The sequence below is a fragment of the Cygnus olor genome, chromosome 13 (genome assembly GCF_009769625.2).
Source record: "Cygnus olor isolate bCygOlo1 chromosome 13, bCygOlo1.pri.v2, whole genome shotgun sequence".
In the NCBI taxonomy this organism is placed as follows: domain Eukaryota; kingdom Metazoa; phylum Chordata; class Aves; order Anseriformes; family Anatidae; genus Cygnus; species Cygnus olor.
In genome coordinates this window covers 8,316,080-8,333,229 of record NC_049181.1, presented here as the reverse complement: position 1 = coordinate 8,333,229, position 17,150 = coordinate 8,316,080, and the positions used below count along the sequence as shown (strand labels likewise).

General features: G+C 43.0%; 1 long non-coding RNA gene across 1 annotated transcript; it reads right to left on the bottom strand.

The window, feature by feature from the left end:
* Window positions 1-468: 468 nt before the first annotated feature.
* On the bottom strand, window positions 469-16,563 carry LOC121077562. Its single transcript, XR_005824156.1, has 5 exons — window positions 16,334-16,563; window positions 13,604-13,741; window positions 10,671-10,778; window positions 8,521-8,724; window positions 469-3,429 (listed from the first exon to the last, which is right to left on the bottom strand). It is a non-coding gene; the product is annotated as an uncharacterized LOC121077562 (long non-coding RNA).
* Between the last annotated feature and the right edge of the window lie 587 nt (window positions 16,564-17,150).

Sequence of the window (17,150 nt, the reverse complement as noted above, 5' to 3'; positions counted from 1 at the left end):
CATTCTTGGGAGAAATTTACATAGCTCATATTAAACACACCAGAGAGACTGGGAGCCCGGAGTAATTAAATGCTGGGAGGAGGCATGATACTGGACGTGACACAGCCAGGAGGCCTGGCTCCAGGGGTGGCAGTGCAGGAGAGTTGCCCACGGGGACCTGGGTGGCATGGGGAAAGGGGAAGCACTGGGCTGTGCACCCACAAACTCCTTTCCTGTAGCAGATGCCTCTGGTTGCAAACTGCACAGGAGGGGGTGAACCCAGGGTGCTGCGGATTAGGAGCAGCCACCAGTTTACACCATCATTCCTGGCTGTAATACATTAAAGCACTAATAGCTGCCTTGCACCGAATCCCTGGTCCCCAGTCCCAGAGCACAACTGCACTGCAGTTTTGGTGTGTTTTTTTTTTTGTGTTGTTTTTTTTTGTTGTTGTTTCAAAAACGCAATTGCTTTTGTTTAACACTGGTTTACAGCAGATAGACCCTGTCACTGTACAAAACATAAGGGACCTTAATCCTCCTCTTATTGACATGACATACCGTAATGGCTTCTTTGGTTACCTATCAAGTTACTGTGTACTTAGAAAGCTTTAATCTGTAGATTATTTACTCAATAGACTGTAACGGCTTCGCATAATAGCCCATAACGGCTTCCAGCAGTTATGGTCTATTGTGTCACAGGGAGTTTGTGTTGATTTTTCCCCCCTAAATCTAACTCAAAGCATCTAAGGTAATATATGGTATTGTGCTGGCCTAATAAGAAGTGCCTACACTCTCATTTTGTTCAATTCTTTTGCTTTTAAAAAGTCAATATCAAGAATAGCATTTGTTTTCAGAAAAGAGCAAGAAAAATAGAAAGCAGCCCCTGCCTGGAGGCTGGGAAGGCATCCTCTCCTCCACCGACCAGAGAACAGAATTGCAGTCATCAACCCCATCCCTGATCTTGTCTTGCACCATCTCCTTCAGCACAGGCTGAAGGGCTTCATTCGGGCTGGTCTCCCTTCCCTCTCCAGCTGTGGACATTCACAATACCTCTAAGAATTTTATAACTCTTGAAGCTTCTGTCTCATGGCCAGAAGTGGGCAGAAAACTCAGAGATAATGGAGGCTGAACATAAGTTACACCCCCTTGTGCTCAGAAATTACATTAATGACGTGCAAGCTAACCTACTTCCACAACTTTCCTATTTACTTGTTAGTGTCAACAGTGACAACAAGGGCGATAATGCCCCATGAGAAGTTGTAATAAAAAGGGAAAAACGTATATTCAAGACTCCATTATCCAGGCTTGACATGGGTCTGGATGCTGCACATCTAGAAGATGTCACGTAAATGCTGACTGCCATGTATGCAGACTGAAAGGCTTAATTTCGATGTACTGTCACTATGAAAATTACGGTAACATTAGATCATCAGACTACTGGCCATTCTCTGCACAAATAGGAAAAGGAAAGGAAAACATATGGATGAAATTTCTTAAAGGCATTTTAAATTCTCATTGTCTGTAAGATGTTCAGAATTTGAAGGACATTTCCTACCAGGTGAAAACAACTTTAATTTTGAGCCTAACTGCTCCAAATTGATTTGATTTCATTTAAAGCCTAGCTAATTAATTAAAGCCACTTGACAATGCCCCTTTAATGTTTAACCAAAGAGCACACTGTACTCCAGCTGAGCTGCTAAATGTTTATGTCTTATTAGCAGGGATCCCAAAGCCTAGAGAAAAGGATTTCCATGCAAGTTCTCACCACATCTTTTAATTACACCTAAACAACTCATCTCATTATAGTTCTACTATGAGCTTTGCTCATGAGAACACCCTGCCACATGCATTTACCAGGTACAAACAAGGTACACACACTTATGCTCACACATCTCTCTGTTTTTAAGTGGAAATTCCCCAGCTGAAGACCTCAGAAAGTCACTCTGCTCCTTTTTTGGCACAGTGAACACCAACACTTGTTTCTACATTAATTGCAAATATGAAACAAATGCATCATTAAGACTTGCATTAAAACCAAGTTAGTATCAAGCAATACGTAGATTTGTTCCTGGTAATCAATAAACTCGGGGAAATTGCAAGTAATGGGAGCCGTGGGCGGTGTGGGGAAGGATGCGAATGGCTTTCCCTGCAGGATCTTTCACCATATGCTTCTCCCCATTTTCCCCCAGAAGATCTGTGCACACACTGGAGAGCTGCACAGGCTGAGTGCTTCGGGTACCCTGCTGAGCTCACCCCTTCCAGCCACCCTCCCTGAGCTCAGGTCTCCATGCAGCTCCTGCCCAGGGATTTCAAAAGGCAGAGCCAGGCCCTTCAAGCCAAATTTTTGTGTCTCCCCAGCTGAAGGGGTGAGGTGCCAGTGCTGGTCTGTTAGACAGGGGCGGGATGGACGTTCGGCAGCTTTGGTGGTGTTTTTCCACAGTGACGGATTGATTCCTCCCCGCCTGCAGATGGTTAGTCACACAGAGCAGAAATAACGCCAAATGCAGTCTTCAGGTGCCATCGGATCGGAACTCCCTTCTTACCTCAGTCTGGGGGCTGAGATGATAATTTGCTTGCACTTGAGTAATTTTTGAAAATATAAACAACATCTTGCCACATGCTGGCCTTTTTCTGTTTACTGGGTTTTATTTCACTTCTGAAGAAAGCCCATTGAGACAACAGAGGGATTCTGCAAGGAAGTATTGGCTGAACGAGTGAAATCATTAATGCCAGCTCAGGAGTCCTAATTGCCCCAAATGAGTTACAAGCTAAAATAGCCTGGCCCAGTTATTAGCAGCCAGCAAACCCTTAAGAGCCGGGCATTGCAGCACAGAGAGGAGTCTGCATGTGAGGCACCATTCTCAGCCCTTTCCCTCTCCCCGTTGCTTTTCTAAACAACTCCTTTAGGATTTATACTGTCAATATGGGATTATTCCCTATACTTCTATTTCTTGTTCAAATGTATAGAAATTAATTTTCTGGTCATAATTTCAGTACCTCTGGGACATTAGCAGGATGGAAGTAAAAATAGAACATCATTACAGTGTCAGGTAATGCGGATGAGTGTGACTAATAACCTGAGTGTCATTGATTTAATAATCTAATAATGTCTCTGCACACTCAGCGCTCAGACTCACCGATTGCAGATCAAGATTTAAACCCAGCTGCAGCTGCAGATTAGAATCAGCACCTCAGCTTTAGGGATCAGGACCGATGATAAGCAACCCATGGCTGGTATCCAAAAATGAAAGCAAGGGAAGGAGCCGGATGGCATCTGCAGCTCTTGCCGCAAGGGAGACAGGTTTTCCATTGCCCTGGGTGACAGCACCAGCAGGTCACAACTCCCCAGCAGAGACATTTTCCTGTCTCAAAGAGACATGTACAACAAGTAGGAAAGGTCTGGTAGCTTTCAAACAGCCGCTGGCCAACAATAACTTGGTCTATGGTGATCTAAAATGCAAAGGAAAAGTGCATTAAGGTTAATTACGACACCGACTGGGAAAGGTCTGATCCATAGGCTCAAAATGAGAGGGAAGGGAGGGGGCTTTGAATCTGTACACAAACCTTCTAATTTGGGATAACCTGGATTATTCATTTAGAGAAACTGCACCATGACAGCCCTCAAGCTCTATACAAGGCAGGATTTCCTGGACCTTAGAGCATCCCTGCCATTCAGCCAGGCACTCCCCTCGCCATCCTTTCACACCCTGGAGGGCGTACATTTAGGTACATTTACGCAGGCCGGGTGGCTGCAGGCAGCCCGGGGGATGAGGCTTTGCCCTTCCAGCACAGACCCACATGTTGGGGAGCACAGCCCCTGCTGAGCACCAGCACTGGGTCTGGCGCCCCTGGACAGGTGGTGATAGTGTCGCTTCCCCAGCATTCCCAAGGACAAGATGACAAATGGCTGTCACCCACACTGTCCCCCCCTTGCCACAGTGCATGAAACTGTGCAGAGATGCCAGCTAATGAGACATGACATCAGGTTTATTATAATTTGGTTCGAACAGGGACTATTGATCTTCTCAAACTGTGTGTGAAAATCCCATTCCCTGGCTAAGAATCTCCAGGCTTAGTGTGTTTGGGCTCTTTGTTTTTAATTTTTAATTTTTTTTAATTTTATTAGCGCAGCAAAATTTGACTCTACCTGGGACTGCTCTGGCACCATGGAGGACAAATGTGATTTAGGCAAAACCTTTGAACACAGTAGATTCAAGCTCCATCCAGGCGATTCATTTCCAGACCACATCAGTCTTCTCCAACACCACTTCATCTCGAACATATTTATTTGTTTCCAGTTAACTTCACCGAGATAACAGGAAAACTCCCCAGGGAGTTGCCATAGAAACACCCGATGGAGACCAGGCGAGATTAGGGCAGTGGAGCCCGAAGATACTGTTAAGATTAAGAGAGATCTAGCCACAACTCTCCAAGTATCACTCTACTGGAAGAGGAGCGAAAACAAGACTTAAAATGGAAAATGGTTAGAGATGGAGCAGCAGCTGACAGCTCCTCTCTCTGGGGATACTCAGCACCACAACGCAGCAGAAAAGCTGGCGCTGCCTCACTAGGGGTCAAGCAGGACCAGTGCATACTTTGCAAAAGCACTTGGGAAGTTCCTGTTTTGTCTCTTCCAGGTGCCTCATTGCAGGCAAACTCTGCAGCAGTAGTACTTTGCCCCCCCTCTGGGAAGCCCTGCTCCACAACTAGGGTCCATTTCTAATTAAGAAATTAATATCTGTGGTAACTAGCTCTTCAGTTGCGCAGCAAGTGACTTACACAGAGTCCCTATCACTGGGATTTTCCCAGATGTCGGCCTTTGGAAAGGCTCTCTGACAGCTTTCCAGCCTCAGAAAAGCTCTGCTGAATCTCAATGGTACGTGCGACTCCCGTCTGCAAAACTGTTAAAAATGTACCCAGATCTTTTTCTGTGCCTGGTGACATCGATAACCCTTTAAGCAAAGTAGTGTCCTTCTGCATAACGGACTGAGAAGGATGGGATTAAATCCAAGAAAGAAATATAACAAGAAGTCAAGGAGCTGCCTACCATTAGCAACGATTTGAGTGTCAGGCAGTCTCGTTTCAGGCAATTTACCAGTGCTTTTGTCCAAGCTGTTCATTCAACAAAACACTATTATGAAAATAGATGTCATTAGAAGCACTTTTTAATATAGAAAATATTCTTTTTTATTTTTGCTATTCAAAAGTGTACTTAATCCCATTTTTCTATTAAACTCCGTTAATTTTCCTGGAGTTCAAACAGAAGGCCCTGACTGTAAGAAATTGGGGTCATGGTTTTCCTTATAAGGAAAATTTTGGGCACAGTTCCTGCGCTTCCTGCTATTTGATGCTCATACACACAAATGCTGAGAACCATTAGAAATTAAATATCCTTTAACTGCAAAATAGAAGGGAATTCGTCAACAATATTGATTTTTTTTTCATGCACGTGTAGCTCCTTTGGCAATTAGCTGCGAAACTGCTGTTTCTTTCCTGTGAACCAAATTTTAGTTGCAGTGTTTTCTGTATTCTAATAATAAGCTTTTGTTCGCATTATTTTTTCTCATGCAAATTGTCAGCCTGGATTTGCAGGCATATTTCTCCTGCAGCCAATGATGTGGTTAATTAAAATGTACTCAGTGAGTCAAAGGTGGAGCTGATGAGGGAGCCTAAATAAAACAGGATCTTCATCAGGCAATGGATGCACACATGCTTGGGAGCTCAGGGACAGACAGCCCTAGGAAACAGATAAAAAGATGCAAAAACAGAAAACTCCCAAACCAATTAAAAAAACAATTGGTTGGGACCAAATATCTAATATAGTTTTTTTTTCCTTTTTTTTTTTGGGGGGGGGGAGAGGAAAATAATAATAATAAAAAAATAAATGGATAATAATTTTGAAGGAAAAGAAACAGATAGTAGTTTTATAGGAAAAGCATATACTATAGACAAATATGTGCCTCTCACTCTAATTGTAAGCTGGGAGGTTGGCAGGACTAGGTGGAATCTGTGTGTGTGTGTGTGTGAACATATATCTTAATTGCATTCATGTGGTTGTGGGGTGATTTGATATTGAGATAACTGATGTCTGATTTTTATGTGCATTTCTGACAGGTGTGAAGGATGCGCAGAGCAGGGAATGTATTGAATGTATGTACAAAGTTGTGGAAAAGGTTCATGATGCCATAACCGTCAAGTATTAAATCTCAAAAAGAAACAGGCAAATTCTGCTTCTAACTAATTCTCATGTAAACTTGTAGTGTTAGTAGATGATACTCATTTCTTGGTTTATGAGCACCAGAGAGGCATGTCATAAAAGGGAGAATAATATGATTAAAATTAATGCAAAATACCATAGGACGCATAACTTTCAAGTTTCTTTTGTCCAACACTGGGACTTCTAGAACAAGCTAGTATAACAATCTCAGAGCATATTGCTTTCCACTGTAATGACACAGAAATTAATGTTCCTGGACTTTTCAAGAAAACTAGACTTTTCTTGAACAACAGAGCTGTAATTGATCACTAACTGGCTTCAGCATCAGAACAAACACTTAGCTAAATCACTCAGCTGCTCCAGGTTCATTTTTGGTGTGCTAACATCTTGTGCAATAAACACAACGAATGAAATATGGAATTACTCTAATAACAAAATCATTCCTAATTGTTAGTCCCTGGTATAGCAAGTTTCAGGAAAGAAATCACACTTCAAATAGCTTCGTGCAAAGTTACCCTCAGACAGCCTTCTGCACTGAGCCCTCACTGCCACGAAGGAGCAGGAGCCCAGCATTGCCTGGGAAGCTCATTTCCTCCTATGTAACACTTGCTCACTGAGGTCACTTGGGTTGCCACAGACTGCTCTTCCAATTCATCACATCTCATAATTTCTGAGTTTTATTATTTCATGTTAAATTTATTCATTTAAGTTTTGTGAACTTATTTTCAAAACTCTATTTAGATTCTATTCCCTCATAAAATATTTATCCTTAAGTTCCATGCTGATCCTGTATAAAACAAGGTCTTTTCAAATTTTCAACTCTACATTGGCCAAACCATATAGATTCTTATGGAAAGCATAGCTGGAAAAATCCTTAAGTCACTGTAATTAACCTATTTACACCTTAATTTTCATATAAGATGCTAAGGAGCTTGAAAAATTAATAAGATAGTCTGTGCTGTTTCCAGCTTTGTGTTGGAGTTCAGACTGTGCCACCACTCCTATGCACAACTCCTGCCATATATTGTTTAATCATTTTGAAGATGAGATGATTGCATTTGTGACCCATGAGGGCTCGTCAAGCAGCTCATCACATTTGCAAACCCCCGTAGCTTATATAGGGTCCCCAGACATTCTCTTACATATTCTGAAAAGAACTGCTGCTGTTTGTGCCTCCCATCAGAGCCGCTATTTAATTTCCAACTGGATGTAAATTAACACATTTTATTAATCAGACAGCATTGAAGTCTGAACAAGAAATTTCAGCCATGGCAGAGCCTCCTCTCAAATTCATAGCGTGGCCTGTGTGAAAATCCCCTGGCTTTGCTCATGACCAGGAGCAGATCTTTCTCCTGTCAGAGACATGCTTGGAGGCTAATGAAGACAAAGCCCAACAGGAGCACATGCAAAAAGACAAAAAAAATCTTTCATATACTAGCTATAAAAATGCAGCTTACACAGTGCATCGTTCTAGGCACCAATGAAGTCAAATTACCAGTAGAGTTAATCTTGATGTAAAGCATCTTAAAGTTAACAATATAAAAAGACAAATTAGCCACACATGTGAGTTAGACAGTATATAAAAGTCTGACTCTGTAGGTCAGTATACAATTCTCCCATTCTCACTGAAATGTAAAAAGCCTTACATTTGGGCTCATTCAGAGATTTATGACAAAACTTCCTCTCTCCTTCCTGCTCTCCTTATTCCTCACATAGGGGAAAAAAAAAAAAAAAAAAAAGGAAGGTTGAAATGAAAATTTTTACAGTGATGTGTGAGACCTGGGTGACTTCCAGTGCGGAGGGAACTGGCTCTGCAGGCTGCAACGCTGCCAGGACAACCTGGGGAAGGAGCACAGGATATCTGCTCTGGACCCAGGCAAATGCCTGAGCTCAACATCTATGGCTTCCTCTCTCCTTTTAAAAATACATCTCCTTATGGTTTTGTTTGTTTGGCTGGTTTTCTGCTACTCCATTTGACTGTGTTCCTCACATGAACACTGATTATCACCCCCTTTAGTTTTTAGATTTAAGAGGCTGCAGGCTCAGCACTGGAAATTCAGCATCACAATGTTTTTCTTAAGGAAACATCAGCACTCCGGGTAAGAAATAACCCTTAGAAATGCACAGCCTTTGATAAAGCTTTTCCTTGGCAGACCACAGGCAGGACCCCTGCCAGCCTTGCAGCTGCACACCAGTGCTCTTAGGCCAGGGTATAAACGTGGCCCAGCATGTCTGAGCTGGAGGGCTCAGCACAAGTCTGTTCCCCCCATCCCAAAGAAACTGATATCCCAAGAGCTGAGACATCTTGTGGGAACTGATATTACCTTTTAATTTACCAAAGCAGCTGGTCCTTCACCATGTGATAACTTGCTTCCTCAGGGGTCTGCCAGACTCAGGATCTCCAGATGCAGTGCTGGCCCCAGAAGCCACCACACTGGCTGATGAACGTATACCCAACATGGCTTTCACGTGGTGAAGAGACAAGGGTTGCACACACCTCTATTCCCTGCTGCCAGCACCACTTATTGCTGGTTTTGGAAACAAAGTGAAAATCCACGGTTAATGCACTTTGCCAGGAGATCACGCCTCCACACCTTTTGCATTACAATAACATCAAATTGTAAAGTGTTTGGGTTTTGCATGCACCTAGATTTCCGAATGCCCATCAACCCTAACCCCAGGCACAGAACCTCATGTCTGACTGATTTTAACTGTAGTCTGATTGAAGTGTTTTGGAGGGTCATCAGAATCCCGAGATGTTTATCCTCATAAGCTTTCTGGATTTAAAAGTGACAGCTTCTACTGGGCAAATTAGGCAAGTCAATTTTAAAGCCAAGGCAAGACATATATGGTATAATTAATTCAAATTTACACACCCACAAGCTTCTGAAGCCTATCATCAGTCAGGTGGGTATGCCTGCAGAAATGTCCAAATAGAAGTAATTAGCAAGAACCTTAAGACTAAACATTTCAGAGGAAAACAGAAATAGGCCGTGCAAAAGCAGTCTGGATTGCAGAAAAACAAATTTTATCTTCCTACAGAACTTTGTTATTAACAGTGGCCAACAAAGCAAAACACATCCTGTAAATCTGATTCTTTAACGTTACATATAACTGTTCAGTATTCAGCCTCTGTGGAGAATTACTGGAGTGTATCCTATGCTACATATGGTCTATGATAGGAAAAGATACCTCTGAAACACTGTATAGCACAATGCCATTCAGGAAATTGGAGAATATTGTACTTTGCAGTTACAGGCTTCAAATGTCACCTGCTGATTTTTTTCATTTACGAAAGCAAAGCGTCCGAAGATATTTAATGTGATCAGGTGATAGAAGCAAAAATATCAAGGCCAAAAAAGCTTATCCTGAGACAACAAAGTTATTATTTGGGTGCAGAAGTAATCAATTTTGATGTATTCTAACACGTGGTCTCGTAACTTCAGCTTTTTATTTCACGCATTGGACAAGGCTGTTGGAAATAGAGGCCAGGAAGTAATTTCGGACCATTAGGTTGTGGGTGGCTCGTAGACCATCTCTGGAGCGCAGTCAAGCTTTTCTGAGCTGCCAAATGTTAAATAGTTAATTGTACAAAGAGGAACAATAGCCAGAGAAATGTTGCTAAGCACAAAGGGCGGCACTGCTGGTGTACTGACAGCCTAAATACCGTGCACGCTGCCCTGATGCAAACATGGACCAAACTGGGGTAGGTCTTGCCAGCAGTGCAGTGCAGATGCACAGCACCAAGTCACTGTTAGGAGAATATTGCTTTGGTTTTGATGTTTGTGTGAGAAGTTCACCTCCAATCCAACAAGAATGGCCATATTTGCTTCTATTCAAAAAAGCTTTCCTTAGTGACAAAGTCCCACCTCCAGACCATGGAGGCATGAAAGCAGAAATGGAGCTGGATGCTGAGCCCCCAGAGAATGCAGGGCTCCACAGCCCCCAGCAGCTTGCAAGAAACACCAAAACTTTGCCGACAGAAAAAGCACAGCAGCCTCACACTACCATTACCGATACCCTTACCTTTAGTTCTCCAAAAGAAAGAGAGGCTATCTGAGCAGAGATTCTCATGAGAAGGAATATGCTAGGGAGGAGAGGGAGAGAAGGGCTGGACATGCAGTTCTACCCTGTGCTAACCTCTGCAGCCACTGCTTCTCCACCCCATCCCTGGGGCAGGAGCCAGTGATTCCACAAAAAGCCCAGTAAGCCTTTCTTCGCCAACAACCCAGACAGCAGAGGAGGCAGGTCTCCTTGTGCCAGCTGCACCCATGCTGCATTAGATGACTCTGCAATCACAGAAACCCACCTGGCACCCCAGGAGCGAGCAGGTGGAAACTTGTGACAGAGGAGGCAGGCTCAGCAAAGAGGGGCAAATTTTCTCCTGGCTCTTCTCAGATGTAAACGGCACTTCCCTAAGCGATGCTGAATGACACCACCCTCCTCCACCCAATGCTCCCAGTTGCCTACTTACATTAGCATTTGCCAGCTGTCAAGCTCTTGCTCAGTTCCAGTGAAATCTCCTGGATTTTCTCTGCTTTCAGTGATTACGTTGAACTGCTGGGATCAGCTCCTGCTGACACTGAAATTGTCAAATCACCCTCTACTTTTTTTAAAAATCTTTTTTTTTTCCCCCTCTTCCTTACTAGCCTGAACAATGCAAACCCCAGCACATGCTCTTCAGCAGGATGCACAAATGACAGCCACCCTCCTGGGGACTGTCTCCTCAAGGTGAGTTGAGGCTCTTTGTAACAGAAACAGCTCTCAGAGACACTGAGAGCACACATCACTTAACAATGAGATCATACAAACTTAACGTCTTCTAGTGCTGCCTAAAACAGAGATGAAAACAAGTCACCTCCTGTCTCATGTGAATGGCCAGGTTGGCTCAGAGCAGAAGTCCCTCTAACCCAGTGTCCTGTCTCTGACACCAAGGAGTCATGGATGTCCACAGAAGAGGTTAAGAACAGGACAAACACACAACGATAATTGCCTGGGGGGTGCGCTGACAGTCTCCAGTGAGCTGGGCTTAGTGACTTTCTGAGCTGGAGGCAGTCTCTGGGTGTGTAATAGCCCTTGCTGTATCACTCTTCCATGAACTCACCTAATTGTTTTTTGCACCATTTAAGCTTTTGGCAACCACAGTCTCCTGTGGCAATGAGTGCCACAGTTGAACAGCAGGTTGTGATAGGAAACAGTGTTGTTTGCACTGACAAAGTCCCAAGGGACATCTAGGTTTGTTTTTTCACCCTGGGTGACACACTTGATGTTCACACATCCATGTTCAAAGCCCCCACAGCTAGCCAAGGCACCACCCGGCCTGCTAGCCTTCAAGCCTCCAGGCTACAAAGCAAGCTCAGCCCTGGGGTCTCACCTGTGTCTTCCAGCCCCAGGGCTGCTTTCTAATGGGCAGAAATAATCATTAGAGGCAGAACGAGACCAGGACCCCAGGGTGACCAGCAAATATAAAGGACTAAAAAACTCAGCACAGTCAAAGTTTTACTTTCTCACAGACCCCACAGCTCAGCAGCTGCATTTGGAGAAGCCTTTAAACATCTGGTTTACCTGAACATCTTAGATCCACTCTGGGCTGTAGACCAGAAAATTTTGCCAAAAGGCAGGCATGGAGATGCAAGATGTATGCAGGCATGTAAAGATCCCTCCGTTCCACCCCTTTTTTTTTTAATCATTTTTTCCTAAAGCCCAATTTAGCAATCACAGTAGAGACTTAGTGTTTTTATGCAAATTCTTAAATTTACAGAAGCGCTGAGCTGAGCTGGGATTTGAAGTGAAGGCTTACTTGCTATTCCTCCTGCCATTTAAACATCATGCAGGGGTACACTGGTAGAGGCAGCCAGAAATAGCTTTGAGACTTCAAAAGTGTCAAAATCAAATTCTGAGAAACTAGGGATGAGAGGGAACCAGCACAGTAGAGCCCGGGTCTGAACACTCACACAGGGCTTCCAAAAACAAGGTTTAGATAACAAAGTCATCACTGGTGAGTGCCATAATCCTTGTGCTTTGCTATAACTAGTATTTTCTGCCAGGCTGTATAAACTAATATTTTCTGATGAGAAATTGTTTTGCTGAAAGTTTTTGACTGGCTCTCTGAATCACGCAGCACCCTGACATGGGTTCACAGCTTTGCCAGATAACACATTTCTGCCCTGTGACACCGAGCGGCTTCGCCTCCATCCTAGCACAGGCCAGGCTGCAAGAGTTAATTTACTGTAAGTTGCTGATAGTGTCACTGACAGTTTATCACTCCTGGGCTGGTATGTCTTTAGCCTGATTTAAACTGGTAGCAGCTTGGATCTCATTTTTAATTACAGTTTGAGTATAGCTGTCTGGTTATTAGTATAGGCAAAATATTGGCACGCCAATCAGGTCATAAACCATCAGCCGGATCACATAGAGGAACAGCTAAAATTCCATGCATGCTACTGTCACAAGAATCATTCCTAATAATGATGCACTCTATGACATATAATTTTTAGCAAGTTGTGTTTAAAAAACAGATTGCTTTTCTGATATACTCTGCCAACAAGGTATTTAACAGAGCTGTGCTGGCTCTAATGTCCCCCTTTCGCATCCTTTCAGAGACAAGAATAGATACATCACCATCATGACGTTAGCAAACTTGGAGACTGCAGACATTCCATGAAATAAATTGGGAATGGCAGGCTAAGTACTTGAATTGACGATGCAGGAACCACTGGGCCTGTCTTCATCTGACACACTATTGCTGGGAGAATCAACAATGAACCCTGCTGCCTTCAGCATTCATGACTGCAGCTTGGCTGGCTTTGCAGGCTGGGAATACAGCTGCAACATCACCTCCACAAGGCCCAGGTGAGTCAAAATTAAGAAGTGACAGCCATGCCTTGGTGGGTGACTTGCTGCTATCCTGCTACTGAGCCTGCCATGTGCTTCACTTGCTACTTTAAATGTGTTTTTTGCTTTCCTCTCTAAGTGCCTCAAACACACTGCAGCATCAACTTGTCAGAGTGCTTTCTTGAACAAAATGACCTGCCAGCCATAAAGCTCTTGACCTGATCCTAGACTTGATAAAAGTCTGGTGAAAAACAAACAAACCAAACAAACAAAAACAAAACAAACAACAACAGAAATAGCTTACATTAAGGACCAAAAATAACATAAGTAAAAAGAATGACTTAATTTAAATGATGAACTGAATAGGTAATCAATCTATCAATGTATTTCTAATTAGTCAGGAAAAGAATGGCACCTTCAGATGTTGTATGAAAGTTGTGAAATGGAGTGAATCTGAAGGAAGCACAACCCCCACATTTGGCAGACAAAGATTGCCAGTCTAGCACATAGTCCTGCATGAGTGGCTGCCACCAGTTCTGACCCACTAGCGTGGTGTGCTGTTGCCGTACCTACCTTTTCTGCTGCTAGAAGTGCAGGCCCTGAATTTAACCCAGAAGCACCAGCTCTCCTCTGGAGATCCACAGAAGATGGTGTCTCATGGCTGTGCAGGAGGCATCTCAGGAGGTACAGACCCACCGGACAAGCTATCTCCTGTGAAAACAATAGAGAAAACAACTGAGTACTACACGTGTAGTCCAACAGTAAGAAGGTGGGAAATGACCAACGGGTTTCACAAGCAAATCACATCAAACCAATCTGGCTTCCTCCTTTGACAGGATAATTAGTGTGGAGGCAAAGGGGAGCAGTGGATGTGATCTATCTTGGCTCAGGAAGGCTCTTGACACCATCCCATTTAACTTTGACATAAAGTGAGGAAATGGGAACTAAATGAAAATTCACTGCAAATCTACATTTTCAAATTGTCTATCTGCAGCTCTCCACCACACACAGCCTTGTCCTGTAACCCATGTTTCTGCTAGCATGATGGACAGTTCACCTACAAAACTGTAAGCACATGGCTGCTAGGGGGCACATCATGTTGGACAACAGGATCATGGTTCAAATGACCTCTCCAAATAGGAGATATAGCCCAACATCACCATGGTGGAAGTTCAGTGAGGTTATTTGTGGAATACAACACCACAACAGGTAGTTTGAGACTCTCTAAAGCTGTCCCTTTTCCTTTTGGAGGATCAGGCAGCCCCATTCATTGTGAAACCTTCTGCTGAGTCTGCCTTGAGAGCTTCACCTTGCACTTAAAACTGAGACCATTTCCAGTAACATCTGGGTTTCATTTGTTCTTCATTTTCAGGCAGGTGGCAGCATCCCTCATTTCTGACCTGTGCTGTTGGTTTCTGAGGGACCTAGGTGCTTGCCTTCCTCCCTGAGCTTGGGCCAAAAGTTTTTAAGTGACTTCTGCAAGTGTGACCAACTCCTAAAAAATTATGTTCTTTCCCAAATCTTAACCGTACCTTTATATTTCTCCCTTTTCGGAGGCGTATTTTTACTCTTTAGCATGATCTTGCCTTTAAAATACCACGAACAACATTTGTGGTATAGATAAATAATTTAAAGAAAAGAAAATGGATGCTCTATCAGAGTACACAGCTGTTCAGCCATCCGGTGGGGCATGCTAGACTGGGATAGTCAAGGGCTGCATGTAAGCCTGATTGCCCATTAAAGAGACACACATTTCACAATGCTGCAATCAAGGCTCTCTGGAGAATTAAGCATTGTGCCCACATGTAATATGTCAGTTATTTGCCAGCAGGGGAAACACTGCAAGAAGTGAATGAGTTTTACTCTGTTCAGTGACATTACTAATGACTCATGCAGGATTATGGGTAACAAACCTTTGAAATGAGAGGTTGAGTTGTACACTACATTATACATCTGAATTTCATGGTATATTAGTGACAGTGATTGGTAATACAATATGATGGGAAATTGCTAACATCAGAGAGAAGTTAATATGATGCACTGCAATTTCTCAAACAGTTCCATACTTTTTCTAGCACCACCCATAATCTGCTCATTACTGTTTGGTAAAGAGCAATCCCTCTCGTGGAGTGAGGGGCACCAGTGCTCTGACAGCTGGTCATAAATTTGAATAGAAGATATGCAATCTGAAACATTCATGTTTCCATGGATCGTTACCCAATTGTATCTCCTCTAAGAAGCAGGTGATTTTTTAACATCCTGCGACAGTTTGTTTCTGCCGATATTTTCTCTCTCCAGATGAATCTGATGCCAGCTCATATCTCATAGCTTTTCTTCCCATTCTCATTCTATTAAAATGGCTGATACAGTCTATACACACGTTAACTAAACACCAGTTAATGGAGTGTAACTAAGAAGAATGAATATATTTACAAAAAGAGTATTTCTAGGCCATTAAAATAAGCATAAAACATCTGACATTATGCATTAAATTTATAAATGTAACCACAAATTTATGTTTATAGACTCTGGCAAACCCCGTGACCACATGTGCCCCTTCGGTTATTCTTGTTTCAGTCTAAGAAAATTTTTAAATTCTTTACTTGATATAACCTGCAATGTTTTGTGAGTGATTTACAAGGCCAGTAAATATCCACCTGGCCTTCTCCATTTCTAGATTTAGTGTTTTCTGAGGGAAGAGCCCATGAATAGGTGAGTGCCCTAGAGTGATGACCCTGAAGGCCAAATCCAACATACCTGTATAGAAGATGCACCAAGAGCATCACCCTCCCAGAGGATTCATTTGAAATGGTGAGTCATTCCCAGGACAAAGTAGGAACAGCAGTCTCTGTGCCTCGTCCATACTCACCCCAAACCCACTGTTGCTTACTTTCATTTCTTCACTTGTGTCTGCATTGGTGGAGGTGGCCATTTCAATTTTTTCTAGCTATTTCAAGGTTATCTCTCTGTCCAGCCATGAGTGTATGGAAACATTCCAGGTTTAACAGTGGGAACAGCTCATTTTTATGGGTCATTCATCACTGACACCTAGCACTGACCTGCTGACCCGTAGCAAAAATAATCTCTGCTGCTACATTGCGCTGGGGAGCTGAAGGGATCAACAAAGGGTCATTAATAAACTTTAGTACCATGAAGTGTCTTAGTGCTTGAAAGCATCAGACCTGCCTAGGAGCATGGGGTTGATCCAGTAAGATCATAAAATCATAGAATGGTTTGGGTTGGAAGGGACCTTAAAGACCGTCTAATTCCAACTCCCCTGCCATGGTCAAGGAAATCTCTCACCAGACCAGGTTGCTTAAAGCTCCATCCAGCCTGGATTTGAACACTTCCAGGAATGGGGCATCCACAGCTTCTCTGGGCAAGATCTTGAAGTCAATGACTCTGAGGCCGAAGCGAATTCACCCTTTCATAGTCACCCACTCCTCTGTGTATCTGCTTCTCTTCTTCCACTGGTCTGTTCTGTGCATTGACACCTCAGCCAACCAAGCACCCCCCAGAGCTGTTCATGTAGAAAGTCCCACACAAAGGAGTCTTCATATATCCTGGAGACTCCTGGTGTTACCTTGAGATAGGTAGAAAACAGAATTACACATTCTGCCACTGACACAGCTCAGCTCCCATAACAAAGCAATGGATTTAAAGACTATTATTTGATTTAATCCTGCTTTTGCTGGAGAAGATCTTGGATGGATGCCCAAAACACTTTGTTGGCAAGTCCATTGAAAGCCATAGCTGAGATCCCATCAGCAGGTAGGGACAGGAACTGGATGGTAATTATGACGAGTGAATAGAAGACAATATCTCCCTCCAGCATTAAATTCAAGCCCTGACCTTTTCCAACATAATGACTAACTCAACCTTTACATAATAATGTGTGTGATATTTGGAGAGTATAACATATGTGTCATTTTAATTAATTGAACAGAAATAGATTTACAGAAGTAAAATGAATTAACCAATCAGCATTCACCTTTCTATCTATTTGATGTCAGAATAATTAGTTTATTCTCCTAATCTCTTGACTCCTCTAGAAATCATAACCTCACTGACCTCTATGAGAATAGGAGCTCATTTGAACAGTGTCATAATTGTGCTCTGG